This window comes from Anabrus simplex, chromosome 4, assembly GCF_040414725.1.
Source record: "Anabrus simplex isolate iqAnaSimp1 chromosome 4, ASM4041472v1, whole genome shotgun sequence".
NCBI lineage: Eukaryota > Metazoa > Arthropoda > Insecta > Orthoptera > Tettigoniidae > Anabrus > Anabrus simplex.
This window is the reverse complement of record NC_090268.1, coordinates 163,488,720-163,509,598: the sequence shown is the minus strand read 5'-3', so window position 1 is coordinate 163,509,598 and position 20,879 is coordinate 163,488,720. Positions and strand designations below refer to the sequence as shown.

The window sequence follows — 20,879 nt, the reverse complement described above, 5'->3', positions numbered from 1 at the left end:
CGAACCTACTATGCTGGAGTAGCAGGGGGAGAGGTGATGCTCCCACGTGGCGGATAGGGGGGTCCTAACCGGCTTGCCGGCGGACTTGAGGGAAATAAAATACCTCTCGCGGACCAAACACACTACCCCCTGCAGCTGGGGGACGCACATGTACAATACACCCGCGGTATCCCCTGCCTGTCGTAAGGGGCTACCAAGGGATGATTGTCTTAGAACCATGAAACTACTTTTGATTAGTACAATCACGCGGGGAACATCATGGGTTGCCTTTACTTGCGAGTAGTACCACTATATTATAGTACCGTGTTTATGAGTTTTGTATTGACAGCCGGTGGTGCCAAACTGCTACGAATACAAACAGCTGATTTATGATACACAACACGAACAGTAATGTAATTACTGGAATATAAGTCCATAATCGGTTATTCTTTGTAGCAACATACATGATTCACATAAGATCAATAATACACAACGCATTTAGGATAAGGCTACAAGAAAAAAATATGTCAATGCTCGAACAGGTAAAACATGAGAAAATTAAATTAAATTTCTACTCGCCATGTAGATCTCGCGTTGCTGTTAGATTCAGTTTCCCGCAACGAAAGAAATAATCCTACAAAGCGAATATACCATTCATTTCTGAGTCACTATTGGCATTGTTATCGTCTGTTGAGGTTTCACTCTCGCTTGACCCTAAGGAGATAATAAAGTCTTCAACATAATCGTCTGTGAGACTTTCTTTCTCCCAAGCTTTAATCATCTCGGATTTCGTGTGTCTCATGACGTTGCTCCAGTCCTCCGCACTTATACGGCCTACGGCTTTGAAAATAAGTCTTTCATCTTCCAAAACTTTGAAGAGTCGGTTATTCTCAGCTACTTATCCTTCACTTGGGCCCACTTATGCCCGTTCCTTCTGGCTATTCACCACATAAACTGGGCACTGGGGCTTGTTTTGTTTCAATAGCTGCATAAGCTTCCCCATGTCATCGCGAACTGAAATATTGTGCTCCTTCAACCACTTATTCAACTCATTCTTTCTAGCCGCCATTGTTGGTGCTTTGTCAAGAACGACTCCCTAACATTATAATTTCCCGGGCCTGACTCCGTAGTGGAGTACGCGTCCGAAGGGCTTCCTTCTCCTGGGAGCTTCATCCTTAGACTTAGGCGTCGACATGACAGACCTATCAAATTAACACACGTGTCTAAAATTTACGTACTATTTAACTACCGAACGAAATATTAAACTAAGCTACTGTATAAAATAGATCACTTGTTAACACACTATTCACTACAATATAACGCGCTATACTATTAAAAATACTACACAATACATTTATAAACTCTACACTACAAAATACACTGACTGAGCAAATGTCATGGGATAGCGGAGCACTGGTGCGCAGGTGTGTTGTCTGTGCATTACAAGCACCCTGTGCCAGCGGCAGTTGTATAGGATACCTTGTGAGCAGTGGCTGTGCATGTGACTGGTGTAACATGGAACTTCGTGAGCTGAAACCGAACGGCATATGGTGGTCGGTGCCCGACGGATGGTAGTGCGATTTCGGAAGTGGTGCGGGAATTCGGCTTCACACGATCAACCGTGTCCAGGGTGCATCGTGAATGGTTGAATGTGGGTGTCACCGCCCACAACAGACGAACGACCGGCCGTCCAGCCACCCTCGATGACCATGACTGGCGTCATCTGAGACGGATTGTCAATAGTGACACACGGCAACCGATTGACAATAGTGACACACGGCAACCGTGCTCAAATCACGGCTCACTTCAACACAGGTCGTGCTAGACACGTCTCCCAGTGGACAATCCGTAGGAACATGGATTCTTTGGGGTATGGAAGCCAGAGCAGCCGCACACGCGTGCCACTGTTAACCCAACGTCATCGGGCACGACGACGCACATTTGTCGCCAGTCACCAGTGAAGGACACTGGAAGAATGGCGCAAAGTGATATGGTCGGACGAATCACGATTTCAACTGCACCATGCCGATGGGAGGCACCGTGTATGGCGCAGACCATATGAAGTGATGGATCCCGCCTGCCTCGAAGGTGTGGTCCAGGGCGCTGGTGTCTCTGTTATGGTCTTGGGTGCATTTTCCTGGTATGGTATGGGCCCCCTAGTTGTTCTGGAAGAGACTTTGAATAGTACGCTGTATGTTGAGCTGCTCGGAGACCACATCCACCCATTTTTGGCCTTCCAACACCCGGACGGTTCTGCGGTGTTTCAAGAGGATAACGTGCCGCCACATCGCTCCCACGTCGCCCGGGAATGGTTCCAGGAACATGCAGCGGAGGTCCAGCGACTACCGTGGCCACCCACGAGCCCCGATATGAACCCTATCGAGCATATCTGGGATGTCCTGGAACGCAGGCTCTGTGCCATGGATCCTGCGCCCACGAACAGACCAGTATTGGTGGCCGCTCTGCAAACGATTTGGTGTCAGCTGCGTCCAGAGGACTACCAGGGACTTGTCGACTCTCTTCCACAGCGTCTCACTGCAGTTCGCAGGGCCAGAGAAGGCCCCATGCGCTATTAGGTGACTATCCCATGACGTTTGCTAAGTCAGTGTATAAACGAACAACCACCTAGCACAAAGACACAAAAAGACCGCGAAAATAACTGAACACAATACAACACACAACTGATAGCATGTGGTTACAGTAAACAACAGATTGGCAACACTGCTAACCGGAACTGGAGTCTAACGCGCCCTGTCGGAGCGATTGGCTGTTGATTAATTCACTTACCCTCCGCCAGAAGGCAGCGCTCAAACGTCAACTCGAAACTCATAATAACTGAACTGTAAGTACACAGTAGGTTTGTGATTAGTAGCAGCAGTGTGTGTGGACTGTGTGTTTCCAGTACCCGTGAGTCGTACCCATATGATCAACACGGGTCTGGGCGTTGCCTGTGAGTTGTACCACTATCTGAGCGACACCGTCGGTCTGCGTTGCCTGTGATTTGTACCCAGTATGTGAGGAACACAACGGGAATGCCGGCGCCCGTGATTAGTACACCTAGGTGAGGAACCTCATCGGTTTGTGTTGGCTATGAGTGGTGCCATTGTGTGAGAAACACCATAGATCTGCGTTACCTGTATGACGTACCGTACAATACTTGTGATTAGTACCACAATGTTCGGAACACCGTGAGTTTACGCTACCTCTAATTAGTACCGCAACTTGAGAAATAACATGGTTCTCCTTTATTAGCGATAAGTGCCATTATGTGGGATCGTTGACATAGATATTGACCCATTAGACAAAGATCATTGATTCAGGATTGGGCTTTGGAAGCAGTCCCTTGGTCGATAGTATTGTTTCTGGGAATGTGAGGCATTGCGCGTCTTATCCACTGATTGTTTTAAATTCATATTCATTAATTCATTCCTCATCATCACGTTTTGAATTCTAGTCAGTGGATGAATTTTGTACTTTTAAATTGTAATCGCATTTTGTCTCATTTCGTACCATAGGGGCCGATAACCTAGATGTTAAGCCCCTCTAAACAACAAGCATCGTCATCATCATATATTATTCACATAAAAAAGAGCCATTTTCTTGTCAGTTCTCTATCAAGACCACTACCAACCTTCATAGTTTTTGACGTGACATACAACACAAAAATACATGTTCTGAACTTCAGTTTACTGTATCCAAAATTCAGTGGGAGAAAAGAAATCCCTCAATGAGGCAAAGCAGCAGAAAAACTATGCTAAGATAATCAACAGTCTGTTGTGCCCAAACAAAATTCTCACACAGTTTTCATAAAGAAATATATGGGAAATGAATCTACACATTAAAAATGAGCAGACAATGCAAGGTCAAATAAAAAATTAAATTTAATTATAAAATGAATGAGTTAAACACTTACTTTGTTAACTTTCAATACCCCACACGAATAAAATTAAGTTCTTCCTCAGAGCATGAAACAATGTAAGTCAGCTGTACCTGAGCACTGTAGACACCACTCAATTATATTCAGTACTGAAATAAACTAAAAGGCCTTTGAAATCCACTCTATTCCCCAAACCATAGGTTCTGCTACGCAGGTGTAGCAGGGGGGAGAGGTGATACTTCCAGGTGGCGGATAGGGGGGTCCTCACCGGCTTGCCGGCGGACTTGAGGGAAAAAAAATACCTCTCGTGGACCAAACACACACCCCCTGTGGGTGGGGGAGGCAGATGAATAATACACCCACGGTATCCCCTGCCTGTCGTGAGAGGCGATTAAAGGGGGCGACCAAGGGTTGATTGTATTAGAACCATGAAACTACTTGTGATTCGTACCACCACGCGGAGAACACCAAGGGTCGCTTTTACTTGTGCGTAGTACCATTACATTAGTTACGAAATTGGTTTGTGATTAGTAGCACACAGGAGCACCGTGCGGTCGGCTTTTGCAGTAGCTGTGATTAGTACCACCATATGAGCAGGATCATGGGATGATAGCTACCATGGTTCTGCCTTGCCTATGATTAGTACCCACTATATGAGGAACACCACGGGATAGGGAGAGGTCCCTGTGGTTAGTACTCTTATGTGATGAACACCATTGGTTTGCGTTGCCTGTAAATGGCGCCGCAAAGTGAGAAAAACATAGGTCTGTATTCTATGTCGAATTTCGTAACCTCTGAGTAGTACAATAATTTGTGGAATACCGCAAGTCTCTGCTACTTTTGATTAGTACCGCAACAGAACAGATACCGTGGTTCTACTTTGCTAGCGATCAGTACCGTTATGAGGGACCGATAACTTCGATTTAGGAGCCCCTTTTGACTGCACGCATAATCGATTGTGTTATGCTATAGCAGTACTCCCTTGGTCAGTAATACTCTTTTGTCACGTCAGTTTATGTGAATGTGAGACATTGTGGGTGGCATCCACTGATTGTTTTAAATTCATGTCCATCCATTCATTCTTCGTTCTCACGCTTTTGAATTCTGGTCAGTGGAGAATTTTAATATGTCATTCCATTTTGTCTTATTTCGTACCATTTGGGGCCGATGACCTAGATGTTAGGCCCCTTTAAACAACAATCATCATCATCAAACCATAGGTTCATGAAGTTTATCATAATTCTCCACATCCTGAGATTCTGCAGACCATTGTTGCAGGATGTTGTATCTACTTTCAAGGTTTTTCCCAAGAGTTGCAAGTAAGGCACTGTCCTTTGTAAAGAATTTGCTAACCATTTCACTGTTACAGCGATAAAATTCTAGCCAAGGTGGCTACAAGTTTTTTTAGCATATATATGATAAATTATTCTCATTGAGTTGAGCACAGGAAATATTTTGAAGGAATTTCTTTCACATATTTTCACAGTTCATTCCATACCCATGAAGTTCATCAATGGGAAGGTATTTCTCTGCAGCATTCATTGATTCTATGCAAAGAGCAAATATATTATGGAAGGTTTTGTCGGAAACCAGTCAGATGAGAAGTAATGAGAAGATAATTTTTTATTTCCTATAGCCTATGCACATTGTGTGCTATCTTAGTATAATAATAAGTATTAATACACATGGTCTGTGGTAACCACAAAACTTTGTATTTCACACTATAAGTCACATGGAATGCTGTATAGTTTGAAACTTAAAGTTTATAAACACAGGAACAAAAGACTGGAAATTTACTAAAATATTGTAGAAGCCATAAATATCATACAATACGCATGTACAACGAATGACATACGGAATAATATAAATGGACCGAGGAGCCAATATCTAGGAGAGAAAATGAAAGTAAGTAGCCTAATTATTACAACAGTTTATTAATTACTGTTCTTGCTGCTGTTATAGTTCGTAATAATGATGAATTTGATAATTAGCCTTCATTGCCTAATCTTCGTTTTCTTTGAGGTTACGTGAAAAGCAAGTGGAACATGAATGTGCCATAACATGAATCCAATGCCTAATGATGGCACACAAAATAGTACAAATTCAATTTTTTATTACAATATGGTTTGTAAAGAATCACTTTTTTCTGGTTACTTTTTTAAATAAACACTTAGGCCTGTTGTATGTAAATCACATACATTACTGTGAAATGTAATTGAAGTGGATTACAGGCTTATTTAGATGTCTATATTGTTTTACAGATACATAATAGCAAAGGAAGTGGACAAGGTAGCAGTGACATTTATACTCCCACAGCCTGTTGTATCCATTACTGTCATTTTTGGATGGATCAACTGCTGCTGACAAATGTGTTTCAAACCTCGACACTTAGAACCTGGGACACAAAACGGTGATTTTGAAAATTCGGTAAGTAGGCCTACAATACACTTAAATATATATTTATTTTCCTATGGAACTCTCCCTACGCCATAGTAGAATGTTTTTAATTCCTCACGAATCCCTCGGCCATGACGCCTGTATCGTGAATTTGTCATTCTATGGCTTACATCTGCTGAATTTCTTCATGGGTTTGCATTTCCAAATACTGGTAGCCATTATCTTGAAATGAACTGAATAGGTTTACAATAGGTGTGCAAAGATCTTTTTCTGTTAGAAGTTTGTGTAATGTACATGCTGCTAGATTTACTGTTGTGACCTTGGCAGGAAATAGATTATGGTTAAGAAAACACGAATCCGACTAGCCACAACACCAAATGTGCTGTCAATCATTCTTGTTCCATGAGACAATCTATAGGCCTAATTGAATACTTTTTCATCTTTCGTTATATTTGCTAAAGGATAAGGCTTCAGGACATAACTGAGCGGGAAAGCATCATCAGCGAGTACTAAATATGTTACTGAAATATTAGAGTTGGGCAACTGCTTGTCACCTGGTATTTTCAAAATTTCCCTATCAGTCAGGCAGCACCGAAGAGCACTTTTGGCAAATACTCCACTGTCACCTATTCGACCACTTGTTCCAATGTCCACATATGTAAATTTATAGTTTGCATCAGTAAAGGTAAATAAAATTATGCTATTGTACGATATATAATTGAAGTGATGGGATCCGCTATTATGAGGGCAGGTAATGCGGATAGGCTTTCTACAAAAGAAACGTGATGCATATGCCTCATATTACCTAAGCCGTAACCAAAAGTCAATCTTTTTCTGGATGGAGTGCTAACAAAGCGTAGGTGCGGTGTATTACCTGCAAAGTGTTTTTGTGTTTACAAGATACTCGCAATTATTTCCAGCTATGTCATGAAAGAATTTTGAATTACTAGATAATGAATGTCAAACTGCTTTTGAGGATTTGAAATTTCATTTTGATGATGTGCAGCTGATTTTTCTTGTGATTTTTTTTCTTCACTTTACAAGATCACGTTATGTTAGTGTTTATTTATTGCATGCAAAGTTGTTCAAATCTAGTTATGTACTATTTCTGTACCAAATAATCACAAAATATAAAGTTAAATAATAAACTCAAATCAAAAATATAAAGTTAGCATAGGGAGGCCTTGGTAAAAAATAAAAGCTTTCCATGAAATGTAAGCATGTTTCTGCTGTTATTTATAAAGTTTACTCAGAACATGGCACTCTACCCTGTGAGTGGTCTCGACCTCACATCTCAAAAGCGGGGAAAGAGAACTGCAACAAGGAGAAAAAATTAGAAGACCTTTTTCTGGTACAAAGGCACAGGTTTGATGTTGGACCAGTTGAAATTCCAACCACGTGTACACTATCAAAAATGTTTGTCGAGGACAAAAAAAAATCAGAATCTGTTAAAGTTGTCAATAAATTATTGGGGGTGTGTGTATTTATAATATGATCAAGTCCATTTCTACTATGGCCTAAAGGTTAGCGCTACTAATTGCCTTCTTCGGGGGCCTGGGCTAGATCCCCGATACTGCCGGAAATTTAAGGTTGACAGGAGGGCTGTTATGTGGTTAAAACTGTACATGCCACTAATTTTTGTTACGGTTGTGGTTAAAGAGTTGCACCACACCAGGGCAAGGACAGGAGTTTACGTATATAAAAAGCGGTATTTTGTGAGCTGTTGATATTGTGTAATGGAGGCCTGTTTGTGTAGTTATATTTGTCTACTGCTGTAGTGTTTACAGTGCACTATGTCTTCTGGTATGGGCTATATCAAATTTGTTACTTTCATTGACCTGTCTGTCTCATCCTTGGCTTTGACAATATGAAAGTGCCTGAGGTATGAGTGATGCTAGTAATACCATTCCTTATGCAGCCAGTCCCTATTATGAATGGTGTGAAAATATCGCTCATAGGGTCGATTGGTGCATGCATTTCAGTGGGCTTGGCAGTTTTACAATTTTACAAATGGAAGAAGAATTATTTAGTTAAGGGCAGATATCTCGTAATTCATGCAGCACTTGCCCCCCAAAATACAATTTCTAGCCTTCTAGAGGCACTCTTTACAATTACAAAACTTGAAAAATTGCTAACCGGCTCTCGGTTTCTTTCAGCCTCCTCGAGGCAACCTCAGAAATCTTACACTTTCTGGCCTTCCATGGCCCAACTTACAATTTGAAACAGGGGTATCTCATATCCAACCTATAGGGCCTATGCGGAAACGAACAGGTTAAGTAAATGGCCCGAAACACAAACTGAATGGAGGCGTATTGCGCTCCAAGATAATGAACATTTAGAAAACCTAAATGGCTGTAGGCCAATGAAGCAGGGGTATTCCCAAACTACTGAGGTGACTCTTATAGAAATCCAGTGGGAAATACAGTAAGAAAAACAGAGAAAAACGTAGTCACCCCAAACCAAGATGAAGGGGAGCTCGAGAGGGTACTTCACTCTCTATCCCCGGTTTACAGTTAAAAGATTTTATAAGTTTTTACATTAGCCGGAAGAGAGTTACATGTTAGAAAAGTTGTTACATACTAAAGAGTCGGACCTTTCCGTCGGGTTAAACTGCGTAGTTAGCAAGAAGGAATAAAGTTATGTGTAGATGTTCTAGCTGCCGATGAAAGAGGCTGCCTGCCTCCTGCGTAACACATACACACTCCAATAGACGTCGATCAATTGGCCAAGAAACGTGAAAAGCCACAGTTTATAAACCCTCAGGGAAGATTCGAGATCGTTCAAGATTAAACCGGCCACACCCTCTCAATTTAATTGGTCAATTTCATAGTTACACTCAGAATCAAACAAGAAGCCAGTTATAGGTTGAAAATTAAATACAGAAATTAGGGATTGGCTAGATTTAAAAACTGGTGGAGAGGAAAAGGAAATATTGCCAACCCAAAAATAAATGAACATCAGTCAGTTACAAAAGCCTAGAAATACAAAACTTCTTTAAATTATAACTTCTTACACTTTGCACCTGGGTGCATGATCATAGTTTTTTGGTAATGTCATCTGTGGAGAAAAGTCCGAACTTCTTGATGTATAGCTAACAAAACTAGGAGAAATTCAGTCAGTTTAGGAAACTTCACAATAACAAAATCACTCAATATTTTAGTGGTGACATCTTCTGATTAAAGTTCCAAGTTGGTGTAGTTTCAGTTTCACTGATTTACCAATAGAGGAGTTCATTTAAGCGCTGATTTTGAATGCGCGGCGTTGAGGTGTTCCTCCCGGTACAGACCTCCCCCCGCCCAAAAGTCCTTCCTTGGGGTGACACAGAAGAATTTTGAGAAAATATTTTCAGTTGAAGAGAAAAAAAGAATGTTTTTTTTGTAAAGTTGATCGGTAGAAACATGTTTAACTCCAGCTTTGTCCTTGTTGTAGAATATGAAATACATGTTGATAGATTTGAAGGCAAGGCCTGCCACCGCTTGCCGATACCCAGGAGAAGGTATTCCAGACCCCCTGAGTACTCTGAGATACACCTCTCCCGCTACTATGAGAGGGGTAGTCGAGGTGATGGTCGCCGCAGATTAGATGTATATGTACAGTCCCCAGATGAGTTGGTGGTAGGGTCACCGCACTTCATCCTTTGCCAGGAAGATGCGCTCTGGCGCGCCGTTCAGAAGGAGGCCTTACTAGAGCGAAGAGGGCCCTTTTTTCTCTCTTGTGTCCCTCACAAGATGTTACAGTACGGCGGCAAACGGCTGAGGGGGCACTGAAACAGTAAGATCTAGGCGACAGAGAAGTGTTGTTGCTTGAAATTAGAGAGTACGATCTTTATTGGTGATGCAGGAGTGCGGGCGGCGTGGAAAGTGCTTTAGTGCCAATAGTGCGGAGATGCGGGATGGTAATGGCTACTAAGGAATTGACAGCAGGAAACCCAGAGGGGAAGATAGTACATACAGATCATATACCAAATTTAATAACATAATCGGAACAGATGCCTCGAATAATAATAAAAAAATGTAACCCTCAAACTCCTCCCAAATTTAGCGGCTAACAAAAATAAGAAAACCAATTAAGCCTATACACGTTTCACCTGGGAGAGGTAGACTCTAAAACATTTTCTCTGTCGCTGGATTGCTTACTAATAAGGTAACTGGTGTCAAAAATCTAAACTAATGCACGGCCCATGAAATCTGGGGGGCAAGCTTGCCTGCGGGAACAAAGTTCCTAACCATGACTTAATCTCCAAGTTAAAATTGAAATAATAAATAAAGAGGTTCATCCTATTCAATACAAAAGAATAAGAAATGCAGTGATTACATTCTTATTTAATAATAAGTAGAAGTGGTACCGGTTTTGACCCTAGTCAAGGTCATCATCAGCAGATTAAAACTTGAAAAACAATGCATAGGAAAAACAAAATAAAAGATCGAGTTCACTCCAGATCAGTAGAAGAGGCGAAATAAATGACGGGGATAGATACTGTAAAATTCAGAAGAAGTTAAATGTAAGTCACTTAAAAGGAACTTAAAAGAAAACAGTGCGTAACTTTCTGAGCGGCAGTATGACACGCGTAGTGTTAGGCAAAGTCTTATAATGTTTATGAAAAGCGGAGAACGGTTAAATGAGTTAGCTTGTATACACTGTCAGGCACAAAGTGGCCTCCGTCCACGATCATATTTTCCCCTAACCTTTTCATGGGACACTTTAAGATTGGCCTTAGCTTCCTTCCATAGATATCTTAATATTATCGGGATCTATTGTCTCTGGTAAAATATCATTAAGTGACCATAGATTAGAGAGCGGCGTGTTAGGCACAAATTGAAACATCAGAGTAGCCGGAGTGAACTTATGGGACTTATGAACCGCCGAATTTAAAGCAAAGGCCAACCAATGGAGGGACGTATCCCACCTGGAATGATCTCCATGATGAAATGCAGTGAGAGCCGATTTAAGATTACCATTGACCCGCTCAGCCAGAGATGGTTGAGGATAAATGCCGAAGTAGTTACATGTGGTATGGACAGATCAAAACAGAATTTACGGAATAGGTTGGATGTAAAGGCTTTAGCATTGTCAGAAACTATATATTGACAGGGACCAAAAGAAGCAAATATGGTATTTAAACAAGAAATGGTGGACTGAGCGGTTGCCAGCTTAGTCGGAAATAACCAGGAAAATCTCGTGAAACCATCTACGCACACCAGAATGAATTTGTTGGTGTTCCCCTTTGATTGGGGGAAGGGTCGGAGGTAGTCTATATAGAGGCGTTCCATGGGGCACGACGCTTGATGAGATAATAGACCTAGCTTAGTGGACAAGGTGGGTTTACTAAGCAAACAAGATTTACAAGCCTTTACCAATTCTCGAATTTTGCCGTCCATACCTTTCCAAATGAACATCTCTCGGATCTTTCCCACCACGAACTTGCTACGCAGGCGTAGCAGGGGGAGAGGTGATACTCCCACGTGGCGCGTCCCAGGTGGCGGATATGGGGGTCCCAACCGGCTTGCCGGCGGACTTGAGGGAAATAAAATACCTCTCACGGACCAAACACACACCCCCTATGGGTGGGGGAGGCTGACAAATAATACACCCACGGTATCCCCTGCCTGTCGTGAGAGGCGACTAAAAGGGGCGACCAAGGGATGATTGAATTAGAACCATGAAACTACTTTTGATTCGTACCATCACATGGGGAACACCATGGGTTGCCTGTACTTGCGAGTTGTACCACTATGTTCGGTACAAAATGGGTTTGTGTTTAGTAGTAGTAATGAGCGTGGCCTGGTTGTTTCCAGTACCCATACGTCGTACCCATGTGAGCACCACCGCGGGTCTGGGCGTAGCCTGTGAGTTGTACCACTATATGAGCGACACCGTGGGTCTGCGTTGCCTTTGATTAGTATCCACTCTGTGAGGAACACCACGGGGCCCGTGGGACCGGCATCCGTGCCTAGTACACCTAGGTGAGGAAACTCATTGGTTTGCGTTGGCTATGAGTGGCGCCACTGTGTGAGAAACACCATAGGTCTGCGTTACCTGTACGAAGTACAATACTTGTGAGTAGTACCGTCTTGTGTGAAACACCGTGAGTTTCGCTGCTTTTGATTAGTACCCCAACATGCCAATACCATGGTTCTACTTTACTCGCGACATGTACCATTCTGTGGGGCCTTAGACATGGATTTTGCACCCCTTTCAACATCAAGCATCATCCTGCTTTATGAGTGGTCCCTTGGTCAGTAATCAATTATGTATGATCTTTGAGTCTGATCCACTGTATTTTGGTTGTTTGTTTCCTTTTTTTTTTGTTGGGTTCATGTGCATCCATCCATTCTTCATGATGACATTATTATTATTTTTTTTGGTCAGTGGATGAATTTGACATTTTTGTTCTTTCATTTCGTACCATTAGGGGCCGATGAACTCGATGTTAGGCCCCTTTAAACAACATCATCATCATCATCGGATCTTTCCCAGAGTTTTGAAGATGCTTAAATGCCCCCCTAATGGGGCTCATGATAGTACTTGAAGATCATAGGTACACGCATGACTGGAACCACTACTTTTATCTTTTGGTCATGTCTCGACAGGCAACATAAAATCCCGTTCCTCAACACGTAAGGAACAACATGTTCCCCAGAAGAAAGGGTTTCAATAATAGGGGCCAGCACGAAATCTTCACGTTGATATTTTTCAATGTCCCGAATCAACATGGGGGCATCAATTGGAATGGCATTTACACCCGAAGGTATGGGCGCGGGAAGAGTAGAACTATCTTCCTGTTCAGTGGTCTCCACGTCCTGAGAAAGATGCGGCTTTGTCCATCCGCAACAACATTTTCAGATGCTCTGATATGCCTAACATCAAACTGGAAGGCAGAAATCCTAATGGCCCAGCGGGCTATACGACCAGTACGACGCTGCCTAGCTAAGACCCAACTTAAGGCTTGATTGTCTGTTTCCAGGTCGAACTTAACATTTTTCAGATAGTCGGAACTTCTCTAGTGCAAATAAGACTGCCAATCCCTCAAGTTCATAGATGGAATATTTGGCTTCTTGAGTCGATGGTGTCCTAGACGCATAGGCGATGGGTCGCCTTCTGAGTTCAGTTTCCTGAAGAAGCACAGCAGCCACGGCCGCTGATGAGGCGTCGGTTTGGACAATGAATTTCTTCGAAAAATCGGGCATAGCCAGGACAGGGGCGTTGCAAAGAGCTAATTTCAAATCTTCAGAATCGGCTTGTTGAGACTGTCCCCACTCAAATTTGACGCCTTTCCTACGGAGTACGTTCAAGGGTACTGCTCTGTTAGTGAAGTTAGGAATAAATTTCCTGAAGAAATTCACCATGCCTGTGATGGCAATACCTTTGATGTCCTTAGGTGGTTTGAAATCACGGATGGCCTGTGTTCTGGAATGATCGATAGAAACATCATGGGGCGACACAATATGCCCTAGGAATGACATGGAAGGTTTAGCAAAAGTTACCTTAGATAACTTCCTAGTCAACCCTGCCTTACGAAGGCGATTGAGTACTTCCTTCAGATGATCTAGGTGTTCTTCAAAGGTCTCAGAAAATACGACGACATCATCAAGATAGTGATACAAGTATTCAAACTTGATGTCGGAGAAGACCCTATCTAGCAGTCTAGTGAGCACAGCTGCCCCCGTGGGGAGCCTGAAAGGCACGCGGTTGTACTCATACAAGTTCCAATCCGTGGCAAAAGCTGTTAGATGTTTCGTTACTTCAGCTAGAGGGATCTGATTGTATGCCGGATTGAGATCAAGGGTGGTAATGAACTTAGCTTTCCGAAACCAAGAAAAACAACAGATTGTAACACCACCTTCTGATTTAAAGCCCTATAGTCAATCACAGGCCTGAAGCCACCTTGGGGCTTCGGCATCAGAAAAATGGGCGATGAATGCGCCGACTAAAGAGGGTTGAATAATACCATCTTTTAACATTTGGTCGATGATCTCTTTAAGAGCCTTGATTTCTTACATATTACTTTAATAATTAATTCCAACGAGCCAAAGGCTCATATACAGGAATTGTACCGTACAATTTGTTTAGCGTCTGAAATTAATATGATACATATACATTGGCTGCAAATAAATATATAAATTTGTTATAATGAACGTTACTCTAAATATTTCCTTTACGTTGCCATTACACAAAGTCTTATCAAGAAAGTCATCTACTTAGGTACTGACTCCATAGCACTTTCTTTAATTTAATTTTGAAAGATGACAGATTGGAAACTGATTTTAAATCTCTTGGAAGATGATTATATAATTGAATGGCTGAGAACTTAAAAGCTACAGTTGCCATACTTATGAGTGTATTTGAAAGAGCTATGTCACCTGTTTGTTGCGTGTTATAATTATGAATACCGGGCTAGTTGGCCGTGCGCGTAGAGGCGCGCGGCTGTGAGCTTGCATCCGGGAGATAGTAGGTTCGAATCCCACTATCGGCAGCCCTGAAGATGGTTTTCCGTGGTCTCCCATTTTCACACCAGGCAAATGCTGGGGCTGTACCTTAATTAAGGCCACGGCCGTTTCCTTCCAACTCCTAGGCCTTTCCTATCCCATCGTCGCCATAAGACCTATCTGTGTCGGTGCGACGTAAAGCCCCTAGCAAAAAAAATAAAAAGTAATTATGAATGTCTGAATTCAGGGTGTAGTTACTATCGTGCACGACACTGTTTAGTTTAATTTCGTGAATTAATATTGATGATCTAAAAGCAGTGCACATAGATAAGGGCGTAATTTTACTATTAGCGTATTGAACTCGAGCGGGTGTGTCAAAAGGAAGATTATAGATATTTTTAATTGCTCTGTTTTGTATTACCATATGTTCATGAAGGACTCTCTTTCTGCAACGAGACCAAATTACGTTTAGGTATTGTAAGTGACTGTGGATGAGCGAGTAATATACTGTAAGTAGAACTCTCCTATGGACAATATATCTTAATCTTCTCAAAAGCCCAGATACTGGAGCTATCTTCTTTGCAATGTAATCAACATGCTCAACCCGGCTTAAATGTTTATCTATTATTAGACCCAGATATTTAAAGTGATTGACCTTACCTATTTCCGTGTTGTTAATATATATCTTTGAATGATTAATATTTTTTTTACTCGGCTTAGTTATAATCATAATTTTGTTTTATTGATGTTCATAGTTAATTTATTGATACTGAGCCACTTGTTTATTGCGATGATGCCTTCTTGCATATTATTGATCACCGAGTCCACTTTGTCACCCGTGTAGAATACATTTGTGTCATCTGTGTAAAGCATAATTTTACCCTTTAAATTTAGAATATTTATATCAATCATGTATATCAGAAACAAGGTAGGGCCCAAGATAGACCATTGTGGAACCCCACCTCCTTGTCCGTGCTCTGATAACCATTGACGGAAACAAATTGCTTTCTTCCGCTAAGGTAGCTGCGAAACCACTCTAATGCAACACCACGAATTCCAGCATCTTCTAATTTAGATAACAGAATTTCGTGATTTACCGTGTCGAAAGCTTTAGCGAGATCAATAAACAATCTGGCCACAATCTGGTTACCGTCAACGCTTTCCTGAAGCATCGACACAAGATCAGTAACTGCGAGTTCTGTGCTGGAATTCTCCCTGAAGCCATACTGGGATCGATAAAAAAATCTTACCTTTATAATGCTTTCTAATATTTTGGAAATGATGGGTAGTATGGATATAGGTCTATAGTCCCCTGCATTACTAGTGTTCCCTCTTTTGAAAATCGGGATAACTTTTGCAATTTTTAAAGCCTGCGGTATGACCCCAGTTGACATGGATTCATTAATTAATGTAAGAAGCTTAGTTATTAGCTGTTCATCAATACTTTTGATCATAGCTGTAATCCCATCTAATCCACAACTTTTTTTACTTTTTAAATTCTTAATTATACATTTGACTTCCATGTTATCTGTTGGATATAAAAAGAAGGGATTCGAGCTGGCGGTTACTATTCAGATCTATGATATTATGTGAGGTTATCTGAGATGCAAGATTATCGGCTATGCATGTAAAATACTTATTGAATTCGTTAGCAATTTGTTTATCGTTAATTACCACATTCCCTATTGACAGAGTTTAGCAAGTTTCTGAGATGTGCTTTTTGTTATATGTAATTTAATTCAAAATTTCCCACGTTTTCTTAGGATTTTTTCATACACGTTTAATTTTTCCGAATAATAATTTGTCTCAAGTTTTCTTTTTAGGAATGTTACTGAATTTCTACATATAATGTATTCCTCTCTCAAAAGAATATTATCTTTGTGTTGCTCAATCTTAAGTTTAGAATGAAGAGAGTTCTGTCACTTAACGAGTTTTATCAATTCATATGTTATTCAGGGAGTTGCCACATCTATTTTGAATGTGTTTTTCTGCTTTATGGTTTGGTGATTCCCTCTTTGTGTTTTTTTTTTTTTTGGATTTGAGTAATGAGGGAGTTGTACACGTGGTTCATCTTAATTTCCTGGGCAGAATGTCTTGCATTCTCTGGCAGGAAATTAGTGTTATTTAAATTAATTTTATCCATGCATTTTAAGCGTAAAGTCAAAGTGTTGTTTTAGATACAGGTTCTCTTATGTGGCCATACAGTATCTGTGATAAGGATGTTATGATCACTTATGTCATTATCTACATTCGAAACTGTGAAATATATTTTATCTGTGTTAACTGCTACATGATATAGAAGAGTTGATGATTTGTCACTCGTGCGCGTTGCATAAATTTTGTTACACAGTATGAACCCATAGCATGAAAGGATATTTATATACTGCTTTTTAAAATGATCTTCAGTAAAAGTGTCAATATTTGTATCACCAATAAAAAAACAAGGAGTATTATTAGTCTGAGAAAGGAAATTTTCCAAAGATGACGTTGCATTTCCCCTCACAGGATTGTATCCTCCAATTATATGCAGACTATCTGAATTGGAATTACCAGCTGAGATGTCTCCCCAAATCTCAACCCAGATCGAGCTATGTTTCTGTTACCGGGCTTACCCATGGACCAGCAGAGGTGAAAAATGTGCCGGGATGAAAGGGTCTAACTACAAAGTCAAAGTTAACTTAAAATTATAACAAAGGTTATATTTTTCGAAAAATAACAAAACTTTAACAATTTTTCACATAGTGAAATAGCAATGACATGGCAAATTAGAAACAAGATTTAGAAAGATCCAAGATTTCCGAACTTAAACATCCTTGGGCTACAAGCCCCTAGTTTTACAATTTTTGGGTTTCCAGCTCGATTTTACAAAGAATATACATTTACCCAAAGGGCAGAAATCCCCTAATACGTGGAGCACTTGCTCCCAAAATGCAATATCAGGCCTCCCAGAGGCAATTTTACAACGCTTGAAAAAGAGCTCACACGCTCTCAGTTCTTAAGCCTATTCCAGGCAACACAATATGAAAATCTAATAATCACTATCTACAAATAGCCATCTTATTACACAGAGGTATCTAGTACCCAACCTACAGGGCCTAATCCCAAACTACTGGCGTAGCGCGAATGGAGATAACTTCAATACATTGCAGAAACAAATTCAGTACCTCAAACCAAGATGAAGGGGAGCTCGAGAGGGTATCCCCGGTTTACAGTTAAAGATTTATGAAATTTTACTTGAGCGGACAGCAGATTTACATTTTAGAGAAGTTAGTTACATATTTAAGGTTTCGGACCTTTCCCTCAGGTTAAACTGCGGGGCAGAGAAATAAAGATGTTAACTGGCCATTACCTCACTGAACAACGGCTGCCTGATGAAAGAGGCGCCTCCCACCCCCTGCTTCACACACACACTGTTAGACGATGATCAAATGGCCAGGAGACGAGAAAATCTGCAGCTTATAAACCTTCAGGGAAAGTTCGAGACCTTTCACGAATAAAACAGCCACACCCTCACAATTTTATTGGTGAATGAAAAAGTTACACTCAAAATCGAAGAAGAAATACGGGATTGGTTGAAAGTTAATTCCAGAAATTCTTGATTGGCTAAATTCAAAACTGGCGGAAGGAAAAGATAAATATTGCCAACCTAAAGATGAATGAACAAAATTTAGTAAGGAAAAAACTTAAGAATACAAAATTATTTCAAAAAAAGTTCTTTCACTTCGCACCAGGGTGCATGATCATAGTTTTTGTTTTAGCGGTGACATCTATGAGAGAATGTCCAAACTTCTTGATAAATGGAAAACAAAACAAGTTGAAATTCACACAGTACTGGAAACTTCACAATAACAACATTTTAGTGGTGCCATGTTCAGGCAAAATTTATAAGTTGGTCCAGTTTCAAGTTCACTGTTTCTCCTGTAGAGTAGTTCTTTAAGGCGCAAGATTTAAATGTGTGGCGTAGAGGTGTACCTCCCGGTACAGTTTCATTTCACATTTGTTAAGAATTTTAAATTTCCACTTTTTATGGATAAATATCCCTGACCCACCACCCCCTTGTGTATCTTTGTGAGCAAACATACATGAGTAGTTACTTAAATTGTAATATTTGGCCTCGTTGCTTTTAACCCAGGTTTCGGATATAACCAAGACATCGACTTCACTTAAGATATGGGGCAGTATTTCTAATTCGTCTAGCTTATTTTTAACACTTCTACTGTTAATATGGAGTATTTTTAGCTTATTACAGTCAGGAAGAATGATATTACTATGAATAGTGTAGTCATGCACACTCACAAATTTTATTTCCCTTCAGTCGTAGGCATTAGTGTAGATAGTGTGGTCTACCGGTATCGTCCTTGTCGTCATTGGCGTTATACTGCCAAGGCCATCTTGAATGTCCACGGGGATGTTGTTTCTAGTTGCTGCTAATACGGCTTCCATTGTCTTGGTAAGATGTCTTGTTCGTTATTTCGTGTTGGAGTTTGTAGATGTCATCTATGCTGGTAACGCGTAGTCCTTCCACTGTCGTCGTTTTTAACATAAATTTTGCAGTCCTTCGTCCAAACGTACTTAAATCCGTGCTGTCGAAGATCCCTGGCCTTTTTGTGCAGATATTTATTCTGGGATGTCAGGTGTTCGTTGATATATATATTCCGTGACTTAGCTTGAATCCCGGCATCAGTGGAGGTCAATCTTGGTTTGCTTCTCTTTGCTGTTAGTATTTCTTCTTTCTTCAAGTGACTGCAAAATTTTACCAACAGAGGGGGCGGTAGTTGGTTTTTTATTCTGAGGAAGTCTGTGGCACCATCAATGTCATTGGTGTGTATGTCTACTCCTAGACACTTGTCAACATCTTTCACCATATGGACATTCTTCTCATTGATAACCACAGGCAGCTCATGAATTTCTAGGTTATTTATGCGAACATATTGCTGGAGCTTGTTATTTTCAGATCTGAGCCACTGTATCTCGTTAGTTACATCACACTAGTTTTGAAGTGTTTGAACATGGTTTCGCAGAACATCATAGCTTTGTTGAAATTATCACTCATTTTGATTAGTACACCTTTCATTTAGTCAAAACTTGTGCCACAAAACAATACAGAGTTTTGAATATCTTTCTGTTCACACTCAATAGATTCAATTTTAGTGAGTCTTTGTTGATTTGGTTAATCACACTAGCCAGGTCCTTGAGGTTAGGATAGTCACTATTGTTTCTGTTGCTAACACACTCACTGTCGTCACAATCACCACAATACAACTTACTGGTTTTAGAGGAAATAAGTGTTTTAAATTCTCTTCTGTTAAGTTCGACACAAGTTCTATGATAAGACCACAGCCGTCATATATGATAAAGTCCTCTTTAAGTTGAATATTTTCATTGCAGCTCCCGCACACCGACTTCTGTTTAGACGCCATCTTCCCAACTTGACAGCCTATAAGGCAGAAATATAACTGGGATCGAGTCCGTAACCTCAATCTTGTATTCAATAAGGTCAGTAACACCAAGAGTATCGGAAAATACATCTCGAAACGACGAATACGTTCAGCCTGCTACTCAGGTAGATGTCTAAGGTCTAACATCATCTCATCCTGGGTAGGTGAAACAGATGAACATGACACAGAATTATACTTAAGCAAAGGAATTTTACAATTGTTAGCAAATTTGAAGGTGCACGACTTGCTTTGAATGTCGAGCACCAGACCAGTGGAAGACATAAAATCCGCTCCCAATATTACAGGGCAAGACAAGTGCTTAGCCACAAATAATTTTATTTCCAAGTGAATTTAGAAATACGAATTTTGGCAAAGATGAACCCTAAAATTTCTAATGGAGAGGAATTAGCCGAAACGCATTGAACCGAAGACGAACAATAATCAGAAAATTTACAAACAGTCTTTAATTTTGTGGAATTTACTGAAAATTTTGAAATTCCCCTAAGCAACATAGCCAGTGGATGGGGAAGACTACTAAAACAGGGTGACATAATTGGTGACGGCCTAGATGGTTGAGAAGCTTCCGATACAGCATTATTCTAGAAGAAAGGTGGAATTTGTTTGGGATGACCATACTCTGTTTCTAATGGGGCAGATGTTTCTTGCGTTGCTACAGATTTTCTACTTTCTACAGCTTGGAAGAATCCTCCGCACTCACAATGTTTATCACAGGGACTTGTTCGGTTTTGGGAGCAGTTGCCC

General features: G+C 40.8%; 1 long non-coding RNA gene across 3 annotated transcripts in view; it reads left to right on the top strand.

Annotated features, from left to right (window-relative positions):
• Positions 1-20,879, top strand: part of LOC136871740 (uncharacterized) — a 38,359-nt gene that overhangs the window by 677 nt on the left and 16,803 nt on the right. For 2 of the 3 annotated variants that reach the window (XR_010859805.2, XR_010859804.2), the window contains exons 2-3: positions 5,632-5,761; positions 6,118-6,283. This is a non-coding gene — a long non-coding RNA (uncharacterized lncRNA). Of the gene's footprint in view, positions 1-39; positions 5,762-6,117; positions 6,284-20,879 lie in introns of those variants that run through there. The other variant, XR_010859803.2, reaches the window with a different exon arrangement.